Below are 17869 nucleotides of genomic sequence, written 5' to 3'. Positions count from 1 at the left end.
AACCAATGCCTTGATGATGAAAAACAAATTAACAAAATTCCTAGTGTTCCATTGGGCATGGAGTCTACTTTTCTTACACTAAACTGATAAAACAAAATATTTACAACTTTAAGGCCAAAAGACCTTAAACAACATAAATTTTCAAAAACCGCCCATTAACTGGGCCATCAAAAACTGCCTCTCTTCCCATACTTTTCAGTATGAAGGTGTTGTTCCCTTGAATCTGAGAAATGATGAAAGAACCTGTCCAGAAAGTATCAAACTTCCCATGATTGCCTTTTTCTCTTTCAATGCATCACACTTCAGAACCAAGTCTCCAACATGAAAATTATCTGTCTTTGTCTTCCTGTCAAAAGCATCCTTAATCTTTTTCTGATGTGCTGCAGCCTTTTCAACCAGCTGTTCTCTGATTTGATATACCGTTGCCAAATCAGTGATCCTTCGTGCCATGTCTTCTCCCTCACTATGTTCTTCTTGAAGGAATTTTGCCACAAGGAGAGTTAACTGAATTGGAAATATAGCCTCAGTGCCATATACCAGCCTGAATGGAGAATTCCCTTTGGATTTCTTAATGGTCACTCTGTCAGCCCACAGTGCATACTTGAGCTTAGAATCCCAATTCTTTTTATTGTCCTCTAACAGCTTCTTAATTATCCTTATCAAGCTTTTATTAGAGGATTTTGCTAGACCATTTCCTTGGGGATAATATCAGGTGTAATGAACTAGGTTAATACCCATTGAATTACACATTTCCACCAATTCCTTTGCCTTGAAGGCTGCTACATTATCTATGACTAATTTATGTGGACAACCAAATCTGGTAAATATATTTTCAATTAAAAACTTCATGCCCACCTTATGATCAACCTTCTTGATAGGGATTGCTTCAATCCACTTAGTAAAATAATCAGTGGCTACTAATATCCATCTGTGCTGGCCACTGGAATGTGGATTGATTTCCCCAATGAAATCCAAGCCCCACTACTGAAATGGTCCTTTTGCATGTATTGGTTTTAAGGGTAGGGACTTCAACTATTGTTTTCCTTCAAATCTTTGGCACTTGTCACAAGACTTAACAAATGAAAATACGTCAGAAAATAAAGTGGGCCAATAGTACCTAGCTTTGAGGATCTTATTGGTAGTGGTTTTCCAATATTGGTGCCCTCCACACATGCTAAAATGAAACTGCTGCATGACTTCTATTAACTATTCTTTGCTCAAACACATTAAAAGCACTCCAGATGTATCCCTCCAGTAGAGCAGATTTTCATTAATGCAATATTTAGCTGCCCTAAGCTTTATAGTTCTGGCTTGACTTGTGCTTGATCCTAGAGGGATTTCTAGCTTCAGTAAGAATTTAACTATTGCAGAATACCAATCACAAGAAACTAGACTTTCTTCCATTGACTGCTTTCTCTCTAGTTTAGCTGCTTTTTCTTCTTCATCTGCCTGACCAATTTCTGCAATTGTGCACAGGAAATCAATATCCAATGATCTGCAATTTTCTTCAGCCAATAACTTAGCAAGACCGTGGCCTCCGACAAGCTTGGTTGGCTTTAATTCTGTATTAAATTCAATTAGCTTCGCAATCCGTTTAGCCCTTCTTCCATCGGCATCAGGTTGTGTTAAGACATCTTTTATTGCAGCAGAGGGTACATATGCAATTATTTTGGAATGCAGAATGTAAACTATAAAAGCATTCAAGGATTTGATAAGAGAATATACTTTTTTTTCAATAATATAATACCTCAGTTCAGCATCCCTTAAGTTTTTGCTGAAAAATGCCATCAGATGCTTTGAGCCTTCTTCATCTGCTTGCAATAAAACTGCTGCAAAGGTGTCATTAGAGGAAAAATAAAATATATGGAACTCCTTGCTGTAATCTGGGCTTCTTAGAGTGCGAGCTTCCATAATGGCCTTTTTAATAGACTCAAATGATTTTCTTGTTGTATGAGTCCATCTGACTTCTGACCCTTTCTTCAACATGGAGGTAACATGCTTCACCAAATCTGCAAAATATGGTATAAACCTCCTTACAAAATTAATCTTGCCTAGAAAGGATTGAATATCCTTCTTTGATCTTGGGACAGACAAAGTATGTATTGCTCTTACTTTTTTTGGGTCAATTTGAACACTTGCAGTAGAAACAATATGCCCCAATAACTTGCCTTCTTCTAAAGCAAATTGTGATTTTTTAGGATTGACTGAAATCCCAAACCTTCTGCAATTCAGGAACACTTTCTTTAAATTCTTCAAATGGTTTTGATGGCTGCTGGAGTATATTGTTATATCATCAAGGTAGATCAGGACAAATTTATCCTTCTCTCCCACAAATGTTATATCCATAGCTCTCTGAAAGGTAGCTCCAGCATTCATCAACCCAAAAGGCATCTTGGCATACATAAAAGTGCCCCAAGGAGTGGTGAATGCAGTCTTCTCTTGATCATCTAGATGCACAACAATCTGATTAAACCACGAAAGTCTGTCCAAGAAAGAGATTACTTTGGCTCTTGAGACCTTTTGCAGCAAATGCTCCATCTTGGGTAGAGGATAGTTGTCTTTCTTTGCGCACTTGTTTAAGTTTATAAAATCAGCACACAGTCTGATTTCTCCACCTTTCTTCCTCACTACCACCAAATTGGCTACCCATTTTGAATATCTGAGGGGGACTATGATCTTGGCAACCAACAACTTTTTAATTTCTTTTTCAATCAGAGGAAGAAGCATTGGGTTTATAGGTCTCAGCTTCTGTTTGAAAGGTATGGTGCTTTCTCTAGAGGGATTTTATGCTGAATAATCTTTTTGTCGTATGTTTTCAGCTCACTATATTCCCATGCAAAGACATCAGCAAATTGCTTCATTAAATTGCAGTATTCAGCATTTTGGTTAGCAGACAGATGAGTAGAAAGGTTTATGTTCCTAAGTTGACCTAGACTCCCTATATCATGCTTACAAACTGCAAATTGATCTTCTTTCTGGGCAGCCTTGTAAGGCACATCATTTTGGTCAAACAGTCTTTCTAAAGGAATTAAACCCTTAGGCATATGATTGTTGGGAAGCTGTACAATGCTATCTTTTCCAATTTTGTTTCTAAGCCAGGACTGGGGGTTTTCTTCCAAGGCTTAATTATCTTGGTCAATTTGCATTTCGGAAAACTCATCAATGACTTTCAAAAACCTATCTATCTCATCATCATCATCAAAAACTTTCCAATGCTAGACATTATCAAGCAAGGATGGTCTATATTTCATTTGGACTTCATACGGTAGTCTGGGAGGCATGGGAGGGATAAACATGTTAGCAGACACAGCAAGGGAATCAACAAGCTGATTTTTGGCTCTAGGGATATATGAAATACAGAAATTTTCAAAGGAATATTTGAGTCTCCATACCTCATCTTTGTACACTTTCAGCCTTGGGTGCTTTTCCTGAAATGTTTTATTTACTTGCTGAATGATCAAATCAGCATCTCCAAACACCTTTATGTTCCCTATTCCTCTATCATTTGATGCATTAAGGCCCAACAATAGAGCCTCATACCCTTTCTATATTGTTTGTGACTTGAAAAGCCAGCTTAAAAGATAGTTGTATGGCTTTTTGTTCTGGAGATACCAGCACCACCCCTGCTCCTGCAGTCTCCCTGGAACATGCTCCGTCAAAGAACATCTCCCAAACCTGACTTCCTTACTCTTCCTCGGCCTAAACTATTGGTTTCCTGAGCTGCAGTGAGGCCTTCTGAGATTCTTATATTAGGAGGATACTTGCTCCAAAATCAGTGTCCACAACATAAATGGGATTATTAGTAGGATTCTTCTCATCACTGATGATGTATGCCAACTATGCTTCTCTATACAATCAACTGCTTTCTCCTCCAAAAACTGGGACTGTGGCATAAGATAGATCATTCTGTAATGTCCCACCTAGTCTCTTAATCCACCCTCTAGACAACAGCATGCCAAACTTGGGATGGACATCTGCTACCACAATATCCATCATCATACTCTTCATGGGCAGTTGAGTTAAGGTCATGGCCAGGTCTTTGATTAATCCTAGGCATTTCACTTTCCTTGAATCAAATGAGAACAAATCATGATATGGTCTAGTGATGTCAAGGCCTAACTCTTCCATGACAGCTTTAGGCATCAAATTGTGGCTAGCCCCTATATCTAGCAGGCAGTTGTGGAGGATTTTGTCATGAATGGTCAATGAAACATAAAATGATGGAGAATTATTATCAACAGGTTCAATCATGGGGCTAAGAACAATAGCAGGCTTATCATCTTGCAGATTATCAAAGTCAGTGGAGGTTTGTGTGGTTTCCAGCTCAAGAGCTTCAAGGATAGGCTTTCTAAATACTTCACTCTTTATCAACTCTACCAGAGGCATGGATATTTTTATTTTCTGAACTTCTGACTCGAAGCTAAAAGAGGAAGGTAACTTATCAAAATCTCTTACCTCTTCAACTCGACCTTTGAGGATGACTGGGTTAGCTGCTGGTCTTCTCTACCTGATATTCTGTGACTTTGTTTGGACAACAGCTCTTTGGGTAGGATTCTCCCTAAATTTTTTTTCATTTGACCTCAAATTATATCTTCGCTACTCCTCAGTTTGTAGAATAGTCTCTCTGTCCCACCTTTGACTGTCTTTCTCCTACAACAATGATTCTTCATATGCAACTAATGTCAAAAAGGTAGCACTGCCTTTATCTTCCATACAATGAATCTCATCCTCATCTTCAAATTGTTCCTCCTCCATCACTACAATCTGAAAAGGAGCTTTAACTTTTTGTTCTTGATTTGTTTCTTTACCCCTCTGAATTATTTGTAACTGCTCATTTGCTCTTCTGAATGGATTTGAATTTCTTGGAGCGAATGTACTTTGCTGCCTTGTCTTTCCTGAATTCTGTTCAACCTTCAGCTTAGAAATTTTAGCAGCCAATGACTCTATCATCTAAGTCATTTTATCTAATTTAGGCTCTGAAGATGAAGAAGAGGAATAAGAAGCCTCACCTCTCTGCCTCCTCCTGTCAGCATGATTTTCAATATTTTCTGCAGCCATAATATTGGATTCCACCTCTAATGTTGCATCCTACATGTTCGTTAGAGTAGCACTTCTTCTTTCTCTCAACAATAGGCAGAAATCGGAGTCAAAAGCATTGTCATAAGTGAGTTTGGCAGAGGTGCAGGTAGGCTTTACCTCAGCTGGTATCTTACTATACATATGATTGAATCTCTTATTAAAATCAGGCAATGATTCCCCATTTTCCCTTTTCAGGTTACCAAACTCAGTATGGTAATAGAGCAGATCCTTTATGTCTCCCCATTGCTTCAAAAATGCATCATCCAATGCTTCAATGTCTATTATGGACCTATGGGGCAATTCTCTGAACCATTTTCTGGCCTCTCCATCAAGGATCTGGACAAAAGCTCTCATCCACACATCATCCTCACTGATATCTAAGTTATCAGCATAACTATAAAAAGATTCAAGGTCTTCTTCAACTATTACCCCCTCTGTGCCAGTGGACTTGGGCATATACTTCTGATATTCTCCTACAGGCATGGCATTCAAAGGAGCAAGCAAGACCAAGGGTCCATACCTAGCACCAATAATTGTTTCCATCTTCGTGGGTGCTTGTTGTCCTACCAAAACTGGGGTATGTGGAACGATACTGGCAGATTTGGTAGTTGGAAACAATGTAATGGATGACAGAGACAATGGGATGTTCTGGACTGTATGTGAAACTTTCTTTGGACTGAGATTCAAAGGGGAACTAGATGGAAAAGGAGCTTTATGAATCTCTGCAAGTGTTTTATCACTAGTAACACTAGGCTCTAAGTCTTCAAATTGTGTATTCTCAACTAAAAACTCCTCATGCAGAGACAGATAAGATTTCTTGGGCTTACCTGATCCTGATGCTCCTCTCTGTGATGTTTTCTTTGACTTGACAATCTTCTCAAGGTTAGGCACTGATTCAGCTGGTGATTTCTGAGGATTTCGCCATGTATGCCTCACAAACTGAGCCAGGACTATACTATGGAGTCGCCAAAGGTTGGTGTTCCTCCATTGGAGTCGCTAGATAGATCATTACAACCAGAAATGTGCCCAGACCTTGTCTATCATCAAAATCTGGAACTGTGTCATTCTCCTAGGGAAGCTGAGCTGCAATCTCCTCTTCCCGGCAATGGCACCAATTAATGTTATCACCCCAAGAAACTCTCCTAGGTTATATCTCAGAGATTCTCGGGAACATTACAAAATCAACAAAAATGTTGGAAATAGGTGGATGGGTCATAATTGACCACCAACCACCTTAACTCTCTGATGGAGTCTCTGCTACAATCTGCTGGCTTTAATGAACAAAATAACCTTTTCTACTGTTCAGTGGTCCTTCTCTGAGCAGGTGGAGTGTTGACTGAAAGAAGCTCCAAAACTAATAAATTCTTTAACTGCTCGAGGCCGTCCTTTTCTTCTCAGCCATTCTTCCTTGTTAATTGCATTTGTTGTAGAATAATTGCACAGGGTACTGGGTAGCTGATCGCCTCATCCTTTGGGTGTACAGAATGGTTATGGATGCAAAGACTGCATGGAAAACAAATTATTAGGATCAAGAGTAAACGAAAACCATTGGATCGAGTTAATGGGCGCCAGAGATTGATTAGTAGTGGCTATTAGGAGATGTGAGAGTGGGATAGACGAGGGTCATTGGATCTCATATGGGCAGATCCAACGGTGATCGGGGGTCGAAAGTACGTGGGGTTTAACGAGCGGGGACGGGTGGGACAGTGGTAAGTGGTTTCCCCGCACTGCTTATGGAGCTGCGGTGGTATTCATATGCGGGCACGCGATACAAATAATCGGCCGACACGTAGCAAATGGGACCGGGTCAATACCACTTTCCCCGCAAGCTAACGTTCGGTTAAGTTACGACATCGGGGGAAGCGAATACCGTTGGATCTCGCGGTGGATGCGATCGATGGCGGGGATTAAAAGCACATGTTTATGACTGATATGATGTGAAAAAGGCTTGCGAAAGGCACTCGGTCAGGTTATCGGGGTTATATGATATTTAGACTCAGCACCCAGGGGCTTGGGGAAAATGGGTTTATAAAGAAATTTGGAGTAAAACAGGGATAAGTGGGGTGATGGGAGTGTAGAAAAATGAAGGAGGAGGAGGAAAAGGACTGTTGTGGGCTCTTTGTAAGCATAACCAACACTACCCAACCTATTTTTATCCATCAAATGTTGAAGAATATAGCAGATCTAATAGGAATAATGGTTCATAGAGATTCTTTGATAAGTATGAGATCCCTACACTAGATTTTGTTGTTTAAACTTATAGGTTAGATGTTGATGATATGTTTGACGAAATGCCTGTCATGTCTAGTAGGGGTCTAGGTAAGGTCTTTTTCAACTTATTACTTTTGCATCATTGTTTCCCTACACGTTTACTGATTTTAAGCCATCACTCCATTCTGGGTAGTGACCTGGGCTTTGGGCCTCAAAAAGTGGCTTAAATCCAAGGGTTGTTGGCACAAAACTAGAAATTTTAGTCTCCGGTCACTGGCAGGAAATCCTGTGAAAGTGATTTTTGGTTGTTGGACACTCTCTTACTCATAGCGTGGGAGCAATTGAGGCCTACGATGTCCAGAACATTAGTGGGACCCAGGGATAGGCTTTCTGATTGGTTGACATGTCTCTTAAGGATTCTGAATATGATATTGGATGACTTTGTGTGTGATGTTCCTATTGATTCCACTTCCTTAAGGTCACTGAAGAGGTCAAATCCAATCATAGTAGCCTATCGTCTCATGTTTACCCTCGCTGGCAAGTTCCTTGGGTAGATGTGGGAGGACGGTTTTATAGAGTGGTATCAGAGCCAAGTTCACCCCTTGGAATGGATGGGAGGTGTGTGTTCATCATTCATGCATTTCAATTGCATGTGTGTCTCTTACACTTTCATTCCATGTGCTTGTTGCATTTTCTTGATGATTGATTATGGTTGTAGTAATGTTGCCATGGAGAATTTGATGTTGATTTTGTGGAATGCATTTGTCACGAGTATGTGACTGGTTGCATGTGGATACTATCTCTTAAATGTTGAGTTTATGTTGTTTTCTTACATCCTTGTATGTTAGGTTACATTCTTACATATTTGATTACATGTATCAGCCCTGTAGGTTGATTACAAGAATTGATCTCTTATGTTCGACTACATGCATTTATGCGTATATGTAGTTGGTTAGGGATTTATTATGCATATTATTGGTTTCATGTGGAAATGTGTATAATGGAGTAATGGTTGTTGTCATGCATGTGGTGATAGCATGCATTGTTGATATGGCATTGCATCAATGACTATACCCTAGCTAGAATGATGTTTATGCATTGATGCACTTACTTGTAATATGTCCATATGCTATTATGTCTATGTTATACATTTATCATTGTGATTTGGTGATCTTGCAGACACGGTATCCTCCCTGAGCTATACTAAGGTATATTAATTTATTGTGATTTGGTTCATCCGACATATTATGCATTGCAGGAAAGAGATCAAATGGCTAGCAAGATGGTAGACTATGAAAACCCTCCCTATGAACCAGATGAGCAATGGTGTGGGGAAATCTTCTGAATTGGAAAATACATTGGGAATTCTGAAGGAAGAAATAAGGAGTTGTAAGGGTAACAATGGTAGGATCATACATGAAAAAGAGAAATAATAAGAGTTTAATGCTATACTTCTTCAGAGTTTGTCAGAATTGTAGTGACAAGGCCCACTTCGAATCATCCATGGACATGAGGATAGAACTAATGGGGCATATGGTAGTATGTCTCCCGGTAGACATAGGTTATATAGATTTGACACGGTGAGAGAGGGAAGGTTGTTAGACACTCTGGATAGAAGGAATGATGAGTACATGTCATATTCTAGTTCTGGTTTTGGCAGACATCATGGTTGTCATTACTATCATCCTTACAGGAGGAACAATATGGGATATTTACTTGATGAACTCAAGAAAGGAAAACCACCTAGTTTTGATGGAGATGTGAAGAAGTGGAAATATTGAGATGCTTGGATACTTGGGATGAACAAATTGTTTGAGTTACATGAGTACATAGATAACTTGAAGGCCATAGTAGCTATCTTCAGCTTGAAAGGTAAAGTAGACATCTCTTAGGAAGATGTTAAGCGAGTCACAGACATCAGGACAGATGAATTGAGTTGGTATGAATTCAAGAGGCTTTTCAGGAAGAAATACTTATTAAAGAGGTACTACAACAATAAGGCTAAAGAATTCTATGAGCTAAACATGGGATCAATGAGAGATGAAGAGTACGCGACCAAGTTTTTGGATCTATTGAAGTATGTGCTGTATCTTACTGATGAGAAGACTAAAGTTCAACAATTTGTCAGTGTTTTTCCACAATCATTTAGAGATCGGATTGAGTATGATGAGCCTTAGCCACTTAAGGAAGTTATTGGGAAATTGAAGCATTTCTATGAATACTCAAAGCGTAAGGATGAATCTCAACAAGGATTTAAGGGAAAACACAAAGACAAAGGTAAATGGCTAACTAAGAGGACAATGCCTTAGCATGCAGATGAAAAATAAAATATGGCACTGCAAAAGAGATTTAATGCAACTAGATAGGGACATGAGTCACAATAGTAGCGTAAAGGTGTGGGTACTAGTCAGTTGAAATGTTGGACATGTGAAAAGGAACAACTTAAGAGTGATTTTCCACAAAATAAGGGTGGTAGGAATCAAAAATACAGTGCACATGAGGTGCAGACTGTTGGGGATGTTGGACAAGGAATTCCTCCTATCTATGCAATAGTGCACAATAGAAAGGAAGAACACTAGGCATTGATCATTGAGATTGACGGTAGCATTGTGATCAACTTATTTCTCTTTTGATTTACCCTGGACTTAATTATATATATGTTAGTCCTGACTTGGTGGATAAGTGTCGTTTGAGTAAAGAGTTGCATGCAAAGTCTTGGTTACTGTAGTTGGCTATAGGTACGGAGAAGTGAGTTCATCATTGGGTAAGAGCTTATGCATTTGATTTGAATGGTATTCCTACCACAACACATCTAAATGTACTACCATTCAGTTCATACAATATGTTTTTGGGCATGGATTAGTTGTATCTTCATAGAACCAAGGTAGACTATTATGAAAAAGCTATTGAGTGTCTTGATGACAATGGGGAACCAAGAGTCTTGCAGGGTAACAAGAAAACCACATCAGTTAGAATGGTGACAACTATGCAAGAAAAGTGTAGCTGTAGGAAAGGGTGTATGTTAATTTCAGTACACATTTCTAGTGGTAAGGGTAAGGAGGTTAAGGATTCAGATGTGTTGAATTGGAACCTAGTTTTGCAGCAGTTTTAGAATGTATTTGCTGAGGTTATTATAGAGTTTCCACCTCATAGGGAAGTAGTATTTTCAATTAAGTAAGTGTTATGGACAGCTCCAGCATCAAAAGAACCTTATAGGATGAGCAAACTTAAGTTGGTTGAGCTAAAGATATAGTTAAAGGAAATTTTGGACAAGGGATACATTAGGCCAATCGTATCACCTTGGGGCGCACCGGTATTGTTTGTGAAGAAGAAAGATAGAACCCTTAGATTATGCATTTACTATAGGAAGTTGAACAAAACGACTATCAAGAATAGGTACCCTTTGTTGAGGATTGATGACTTATTCGATCAATTGAAGGGGGCAGTAGTGTTCTTGAAGATTGACCTGAGATCCGCATACCATCAGGTACGCATCAAAGACGAGGACATTTACAAGATAGCTTTCCAGACCAGGTATGGGCATTATGATTTTTTTGTTGGTCCATTTGTCTTAAATAATGCTCTAGAAACATTTATGTGCTTGATGAATATTGTGATGCATCTGTATTTGGATAAGTTTATTATTGTGTTCATTGATGATATTGGTATATTCTAAAAATGAGGAAGAGCATGTCGAGCATTTAGCAAAAGTGTTGAGGTTGTTGAGAGGGAATCAATTGTATGCTAAGATAAACATTCAGAATGGGGTACATTACATGGGGCATGTTATCTCGAAGGATGGAATTGCAGTAGATCCAAATAAGATAAGAGCCATATATGAATGGGTAGCTCCTAAGAGTGTGGATGAGGTGAGATCTTTCATGGGTTTGGCAGGCTATTATCAGAGGTTCATCAAGAACTTCTCCTAGGTTGTTTATCTTATCACATCATTGTAGAGGAAAGGTAAGAAGTTTGAATGGACAGAGGAGTGTGAGGATAGTTTTGAGCAGCTTAAGCAGTTGATAATACCTTCACAAGTGCTAAAAATTGCAGATCTAGAAAAAGAGTTTGTAGTGTGCACAAATGCTTGCAAGAGAGGGCTTGGTGGAGTCCTTATGCAGGATGGAGAGGTCGTATGTTATCAGTCTTGGAAACTAAATGAGCATGAGTAGAACTACCCCACACATGATATTGAATTGGCAATCATCATACATGCATTGAGGATGTGGAGACACTATATTCTTGGAGGAAGTTTTTTACTTATTAGTGATCATATTGGGTTGAGATATTTGTTTGACCAACCGAATCTAAATGCCAGGCAGGATAAATGATTGGCCATGATCAGTGAGTTTCATTTTGAGATCAGGTACATCAAAGGTAAAGAGAATATGGTGGCATATGCCCTCAACAGACGGGTAGAGGTAAATCACTTGGCAGTTATGAGCTCCTATGGGACAAACTTACAAGATAGGATCTTACAGGTTGATTAGCAAGATGTCAAGTATATGGATGTTGTGCACAAGTTACAGCATGGTGCTGGTACGAGTACATGTGATATTACATGTAAATGTACAAGTGTAGATGGACAGGGTATGGATTATTGTCTTACAATAGATGGATTGGTCAAGTTCCAAGGCAAGATATATGTACTAGATAACAGTGAGCCCAAGATGGTGACCTTAAGGGATTTTCATGTGAAATCCTATTCAGGTCACCGAGGTTATCAGAAGACATTGACATCAAAAAATAGATTTTACTATTGGCCTAATATCAAGAGGGGTGTAGCAGAGTTTGTCGCTAGGTGCTTTGACTATCAGTGAGTGAAAGCAGAGCATAAGCATCAAGGTGGTCTGCTATAGCCGATCGTGATTCCAGAAAGGTATTGGGAGGCCATTTCCATGGACTTCATCACATGGTTGCCGAATATAGTGAGACAACATGATTCCATTATAATGGTTGTTGTGGACAGTTTAACAAAGGTTTAATATTTCATTCTAGTGAAGTCTACATCTTCATCTAGCGATGCAGCACATGTATTCATCGAAGACGTGGTTAGATTGCATGGTGTGCCGAAGAAGATTTTGTCAGACAAGGATGCGAAGTTCACTTCCAAGTTTTGGAAGGAGTCATTTAAAGGTTTGGGCACATAGTTGGCCTTTATTACATCTTATCATACGCAGACAGATGGACAGACAAAGAGGGTCAACAGGATATTGGAGGACATGCTAAGGATGTATGTGATGCATCAACATCGAAAGTGGGGAGAGTATCTTTCACTGCTAGAGTTTGCGTACAAAAAAGATTATCAAGAATAATTGGTGATGAGTCCTTTTCAGGCATTGTTTGGGGAGAGTTGAAACACTCCCATCAATTGGAGTGATTCGGTTAACAAGGTGTTGATTGGAATAAAGATGTTGGCAGACATGGAACATGAAGTGCAGGCTATAAAGAAGAATATACTGGAAGCACTTGATAAGAAAAATATTTATGTAGATATGAATTAGCTTTTCAAGGATTTCCAGGTTGGGGAACAAGTGTAATTGTGCATAAAATCGAAAAATAACTCCATGTGGATTGGATCATGTGCCAAGATCACACCACGGTTTTGTGGACCCTTCAGTATCATTGAGAGGATTGGACCATTAGCCTATCGACTTGCAATGCCTCTGACAGTGAAAGTCCATGATGTTTTCCATGTATCATTGCTTAAGAAGTATTCTAAGGATGTTGAACATGTGATTAACAAGTCAATATTACAGGTGGAACCAAATGGGGAATTCTAGCCAAAGCCTTAATGTATATTGCAGAAAAAGGTATTCATGCTCCCAAACTGAGAAATCAAGAAATTTAAAATGTAGTGGAACCACTTTGAGCCTGAGGAAGCTACATGGGAGATGGAATATTAGGTGTGGGCTATGTATCCTTCCTTGTTTGCTAATTGAGGCAAAGTAGTTTTGGCTTGATGTCTTGGTGTGATTTTGGTATATGATTGGGTATAAGTTTGGTGATGTTACTATATGCACATATGTATATGGATGTAAATAATACCATGAGCTAAGTTATAAAGCTCCAATAAGCGGTATGGGTTTCATGTTATTACTTTGTCATGTTGTTATGTTGTCATGATGATTTTCTTTCAGCAAGGTGATCATTGTAAATGCTACATCAAGCTATGTTATAAATCTCCATGGATTGTATGCTTTCTTTTCGCTTGTTTCGTTGAGCTCTTGGTGTGGTTTAACACTGAGTATGGTGTTCCCCAAGGAGGAGGTTTTTGTAATAGCCCTAGTGAATTTACCATGTAATAAAAGTAAATAAAGGAAAAAATAATAACCACGGTTGATGGGACACTTGTTCCAAGATGAATGTTGGGCAAGACATCCTAGTGTGGTGTGTTCACTTGATTTTTTATGGCTAAGGCTTTCGAAAGGAAAAATGGCATTTTGGAACCTTTATTTATGAAAATAATGGAAAGTAGGAGAAAAGGAATGCGAAAGGTCACAAGTTTCATGCGAGGAGGAAAATGAAGGAAAATATGGAAAATGAAGAACAAAGAGGCCTCATTCATAAAAAGGCTTCTTAGGATCAGTTGGTAACCTTTTGTTAGTTGAGTTTTGGAGCTCTCTTATTATTCACACTCTCTCTCACTCTTCAACACTTAGAGTTTTCTTGGAGAATTTTTTTCATTCAAGAAAGAAAAGCAAAGAAGGCAAGAGGAACTAAAGATCAAGTAAGGAAAGGTAGGATCAAGTAGCTACATCAAGCTTCATTGCAAGTATCAAACTCATGTGTATTTTACTTGTGAGATTTGGCAAGCATAACATTTCACGTTCTTATTTTCTATCATGGCATCGATTTTTCTAGGTGTAACAGTGTTTTTAGCCTAGCCTTGTCACTTCTAGATAGCCATGGTGTGATGGGGTTCTCATGTTTTGGTTGAGATGGATTTCTAGATGGATTCGAAGCTAAGTGGGGTGGATCTTCGAATGATAGAGCAAATATCCTAGTGGTCCCTAAAATAGATTGTGGATCACGGTAAAGCCCTTGGCCTAGTGACCACTGAGCCAAACTGTCGGTTGCGGTAAAGATAGGATTGTGTTGCCTCAGTGGGCCTAGGAATTCCTGCTGGTGAATTGTAGGATATATGATAAAGCCAAGAGGTGATGTTCTCTGTTAGGCCTAGTAATCTCGGGTTTGGAATGTGTGGTAATCCTGGAGTGTGGGTCTTGGTTTAGCGCTTCGTGATCTGGGTTTGGATTGTGATAAATCCCGAGAGACTAGGAGACAAGCAAATTCCTCATGGTATAGGTGGAGAAATCCAGTGGCATCCATGCTTGTTTGGCCTAGTGATCTAGTGGAGATAATGGTAAATCATGTTATTATGGCTTCGTTGTGTTGGCCCAGTGATTCGAGATGGATTACAGTAAACCCTGATTTCTATTGATGAGTGTGAGGTGGTTTAGCCTTGGTATGACCTGGTTGGTTCTTTTGGTTTGAGTCCCACATTCATTCTTTGAATATGGCATGAGGGTGAACGACTAAAGAGATATTTCACTTAGCCATTCTATGGTTGGGTGGAACATGGTCATCCCATCTCCGGTTGGTTTACTGCATTCGTTAATGAAGAATTCATTCCCTTGATTTTCATGTGTAAATGTATTGATGTATATGTGGATTTCATGGCTGATATGGTTATGATATTTCTATCCCTTTTATGTTGGTTATATGTATGTTTTATGATATAAGATATGTATGGCTCTCAACATGCTTTTACTTGCAAATGAATGGATAATGCATCTATGGCCTAATAGATGATACTACAACAAATGACATGAGGGAACAATGGTTCATAGTGATTCTCTAATAAGTATGAGATCCCTACACTAAATTTTATTGTTTACACCTGTAGGTTACATGTTGATGATATGTTTGACGAAATGCCTACCGTGGCTAGTAGGGGTCTTGTTAAGATCTTGTTCAACTTATTGGTATTTCATCATTGTTTCCCTATCCTTTTACCGATTTTAAGCTATCACTCCATTCTAGGCAGTGACCTAGGCTCTGGGCCTAAAAAAGTGGCTTAAATCACGGGGTCACTGGCACAAAAATGGTAATTTTAGTCTTTGGTCACTAGAAATAAATCATGTGAAAGAGACTTTGGGTTGCTCGATGATCTCTTGCCCATAACATTGGAGCAAATGAGTCCTAAGATATTCGAACATTAGTGGGACAAGGGACACACTGCTTGAGTGGCTAACATGTCTCCTGAGGATTCTGAAGCTGATTTTGGATGACTCTGTGTGATGCTTCTGTTGATTCCACTTCCTTAAGGTCACTTAAGAGGTCAAATACAATCATAGTAGCCTCCCATCTCATGTTTACCCCGGTTGGCTAGTTACTTGGGTAGATGTGGGAGGAGGGTGTTACATTGTTGAAAACATAATTAAATCTAGGATGTATATTATCAAACAAAATATATTGAATTTTAAAGGTAAATAGTAACATCCTATGGAAATAAATTATTAGTGAAATATTTACGGGCTTTATTACAAAAATAACCACTTTAGATAAGAAAAGGAGTGTAATATAGTTCCCTACTCTATTTTGACCTAAGAGAGACACTTTCAATTTTACTTTGAATTAGGAGATAGATACTATGACATAAAATTTATTTTTTAATCACATTAGACATTGATGATCTAATCATTGTTTCATGTGATTATGACATATGATGTGATTGTTTCCATTTCTAGCCTAAACTATGTTGATGATTATGATAATATACAATATAGATGATTTTTATGCGACTTATCATGCATTTATTATGAGGAATAATATTTATGATCAAATGTTACTGATAGTTTTTTTGGTGTCATAGGATGTCATGATGGTGCATAGGTGCATGAGGGGACAATTATCTTGTTTTGATTACTTTGAAAAAATAATCTTGAAATTTGAATCTCTCTCACACACACACACACACACACACACACACACACACACACATATCTATATTTATGTCCATATAACGTTGGGTCCTTCGTTTTTTGGATAATTTTGGTTAGAATATGGCTATGGAAAACATGAAGTGCAAGCTAGAAAAAGGAATGGATAATTTGGCTAGAAGTCAACAGTGGAAAATAAGAAGCAACAAGTAGTGGACCAAGTGATTATTTTGGAATTCACCAAGTACATGCAAAAGAAGGATTGGTCCTTTACTGTTGAAGTAATGAAGAAAGCATGGACCAAGTGAGCATGAAGTGGATTTATCTCATTAAAGTTGTTAGAGTTTAATTTATCCAGTGAGCATGAGTTAAAATTAATGATGTCAATGGGACAAAACTACATAAAGATAGGCAAGGTGAGCTTCTGAGGAGGCGATAATAGAGAAAGGCCAACATCTTGCTAAAATTATGACCCATGCCCTCCTATTGTAATTTTGTGTTTGTAACGAGAATTTTGGGGTAAGGTATTTGAAGGGCATGACTAGGATATTGTAGATCTACAATTGTAATCAAGTTATGGAATGATAATAATAAGAGAAGAGGGTTGTAGGGAGATTCATTATGCAATGTATGTGGATATGTTTGTGATTATGTTCCTATTTTAAAATTTTTAATTCCTTCATCAAGTTCCTTTGTAATTTTATTTATCCTTTTCTTTCTCAATGTTTCTTTAATCAATCTATAATGGTTAATGGATATGAGAATACATTTAGCTAGTGTAATGCATTCTGTTAATGAGCCCTAGTAACAGAACAAGATTTTTGAGACCCCCAAGGCAACCAACTTTAATTATCAACCTTGGGTTGAATCATACGAACTTAAGAGGTGAAAACTTTTTATGCAAGTAGGTGAAGATGTACTCATGCCACCTTCTAGCAATGGACTAGATCAAGGCATGCAATGACCACTCTTTTAGCCAGCTTAAAGAAGGGAATTTCATGAAAAATAAAGTTCTACACTAATTGAAGGAATTAAATCAATTTCTCTACTTGAAGTAATGGAAAATGCATTCATCAAATGTAAATTTTTTTCCTAGTTGCAGGAATGTAAGGTCTATGTTACTTGTAGGAATGAAAATTACTTATCTATTTGAAGAATGTAAGTATTGTGTTATTTGCAACAATGTAAATCATTAGTCTAATTGTAGAATGAGAAAAACTAATTTGAAAAGAAACTAATTCTATGTGAAAACAACAATTTTGTAATTGGAATCCTAAGAGCATTAATTCAAGAAACAAGTCTAATCTACATTACATAGGAAAAGCACCCTCTTAATCATTGTACTTAGAGGAAATTTACTAGAGTAGTGAAAATCATATGCATTTCATGATGAAATCATGATTATCATTCAATTTAGAAATATGTCATCTAATCCTAATGGCATAGTTTTTTTGGTGTGTTATATTATTTCCAAGACTAGTCACATGCGCGGGGGGGGTGAGAGCCCCCCCTATTTGTTGCACTGGTTGCAACAGGGAGGGGCATAAGCCCCTCCATTGTGCGGTTTGAGGGGGGTGGTATCCCCCCTATATGGGGTCTGGGGTAGCACCCCAGGAAAAAAAAATTGGACCCTA

Source organism: Pinus tabuliformis, chromosome X (genome assembly GCF_031772625.1).
Source record: "Pinus tabuliformis cultivar Carrire ecotype Pingquan chromosome X, CPIR1, whole genome shotgun sequence".
Classification (NCBI taxonomy): Eukaryota; Viridiplantae; Streptophyta; class Pinopsida; order Pinales; family Pinaceae; genus Pinus; species Pinus tabuliformis.
This window is presented reverse-complemented; position numbering follows the sequence as displayed.